Source organism: Alosa pseudoharengus, unplaced genomic scaffold (genome assembly GCF_046254945.1).
Source record: "Alosa pseudoharengus isolate Yale_2024_CS ecotype anadromous, Long Island Sound unplaced genomic scaffold, YU_APseudo_1.1 YU_APseudo_1.1_scf_6, whole genome shotgun sequence".
NCBI classification, from domain to species: domain Eukaryota; kingdom Metazoa; phylum Chordata; class Actinopteri; order Clupeiformes; family Clupeidae; genus Alosa; species Alosa pseudoharengus.
Genome location: NW_027468848.1, coordinates 9535497 through 9537950, shown reverse-complemented (window position 1 = coordinate 9537950; position 2454 = coordinate 9535497). Strand labels below are relative to the sequence as shown.

Genomic DNA, 2454 nt, shown 5'->3' with positions numbered 1-2454 from the left:
CAGAGAGATTGAAGTGCCAGAGAAACTCCTTCTGCCACCCCTTTCAAGTGGAATGACTGCTAGGATAAACCTCACTCTTTCTCTCTCTCTCTCTCTCTCTCTCTCACACTCACTCTCTCTCTCTCTCTCTCTCTTTTCTCTATCTCTCATTCTGCTCTCTGGGTAATTCATCTCTGTGGTCATCCAAGTCACTGTTTGCTGGACATTTCTCTTATTTTTTGTCTTTAATGGTGGATGGGGCCTGGTCTTGTTAAGTAAAACCCCAACAAAGCTATGACAACACCTGCTTTATGACATCACCACCTGTCATAGCAACCCTGTAGCCAATCAGTGAGCCATTTCCTCTGGGCCAAGGAACGAGTCTGACTCATTTGTACTCCTCATGTGTATGTGTATATATAAATATATTTGTCTTTATATTTAATATATATTATATACATATATATTTGCACACATCCATGTGCGTAGGCATGTGTGTGTGCTATGGTTGAAACGCGGCTTTCAGCTCTGCTATGGCTGTACACTGGAGTTAAGAGACCTTCATGGACTTAATAATCAATAATAAATATTTTAAAATGGATTAACATTTCACACCGTAGCGCCATTGTCCTCTTTTTGTTTTTGTGTTTTGTCTGAAAAAAGAACCTCCTTGTTATATTGTTATAACAAAAGTGTTTGTTGGGGCATTTGTGATTACACAGTACTCCCTTTAGTTTGTGTGTGAGTGTGTGTGTGTGTGTGTGTGTGTGTGTGTGTGTGTGTGTGTGTGTGTGTGTGACAGAGAGAGAGGGAGAGCAAGAGAAAATCATCCTTATATGATAAAGATAGGAAGGTGTGTTTGTCTGTGTGTGTGAGGAACAGATACCAAATGATCCTTACATGATAATGGTACGGTAGGGAGGTTGGAAAGCACATCCTGAACATCTGCCTGGCTGCTGTGTTGGTGTCCATCGCAGCAGCAATGCAATGTTTTGGTTTAAAACTGGCAAGCTAAATGTAGACATCTTGCAAACACCAATATCATTAGCGCTGGTGGAAGCTTCTGGACCCCTCCTAATGATCCGTGGTTCTGCTCCAGGACTCTTCCTGTTGAAAGGGGGGGATTATTACTGAAACCTGTCGCTCATCTCGTGGTTTAAGGTCATACTGGACTCTGTAAGCATCCGAGACATGTTTTTATGACTACAGAAATGACATCGAATCAAGTTGTTAAAAGGTTATGAGCAAGCTTACTGGTGTCTTTTGGTGATCAAGCATTTTCATGGGGTGTTCCATCCCAGATTAAAGACGTACTGTATGTACATAGTGCTTAACCCATAGGCAGCTAGACCTATATACACAGTGCGTAACCTATAGGCAGCTAGACCTATATACATAGTGCTTAAGCCATAGGCAGCTAGACCTACAGTATATAGTGTTTAACCCCTAGGCAGCTAGACCTATACATAGTGCTTAACCTATAGGCTGCTAGACACATAGTGCTTAACCTATAGGCAGCTAGACCTATATAGTGTTTAACCCATAGGCAGCTAAACTTATATACATAGCTTAACGTATAGGCAGCTAGACCTATAGTCTTTAACCCATAGGCAGCTAGACCTATATAGTCTTTAACCCATAGGCAGCTAGACCTATATAGTGTTTAACCCAGCGTTTCTCAAACTGTGGGTCGCGACCCACTACTGGGTCGCGGAGACATGCCAGGTGCATGGGGCGCGAACTGACGTGAAAAACAGGAGTTTTTTATTCATTTTTGTATCTGTAGCCTGGGCCCAGGTAGCACCCGATGCGCAATGGACGCACTGTGTTATTCACAGGGAAGCGCTCGTGTCAAGGCAGCTTAGTCCCGACCTACATGAGATTTTGAACGTTGTTGTGAGAGTGGTGAATTTCATCAAAACCCGGCCCTTAAAAGCGCGTCTATTCTCCGCCCTTTGCTAAGAGATGGTAGCTGACCAAAAGGCTGTACTGTTTCACAGCGAGGCAAGGTGGCTTTCCCGAGGTAAAGTGCTGTCGCGCGTGTTTGAGCTCCGAGTCGCCTCATCTTGGAGGAAGAGCGCATGTTTGAATCTGCAAGCACGTTCACTAATGAACATTTCTTGACGAAGCTGGCCTAATTTAGCGATATATTTGATATATATTTTACATTTGAGTTAAATGTCCAGTTACAAGGCAAAGACAAGCACCTACCTCATCTAGCAAATAAGATTACTGCATTCACCAAAAACACTTGAGTATGGGACAGGCGCCTCGATCGCGACAGTATTATGCCTTTGAGATTTCTGAGCGAAATCGCTGAAACACGTCTGATTGGGAGGCACTCTTATGATCCCATGTATTAAACAGTAGGCCTACATCACATCCCTGCAAAGTTTATTTCAAAAATATTTCCCAACCAGCAGTGCTCAGTATGACTGGATTATGGATCCATTTAATTCAGCATGTTGGTATTTC

The 2454-nt window shown here is 43.0% G+C and overlaps 1 protein-coding gene across 1 annotated transcript in view; it reads left to right on the top strand.

The window, feature by feature from the left end:
• rab35b (RAB35, member RAS oncogene family b) overlaps positions 1–591 on the top strand; it is a 20306-nt gene extending 19715 nt beyond the window's left edge. Inside the window, exon 6 of the mRNA XM_076269890.1 lies at positions 1–591. This exon is cut by the window's left edge and continues 1622 nt beyond it. The gene's annotated coding sequence lies outside the window, so the exon portion shown is untranslated.
• The last annotated feature ends 1863 nt before the right edge of the window (positions 592–2454 follow it).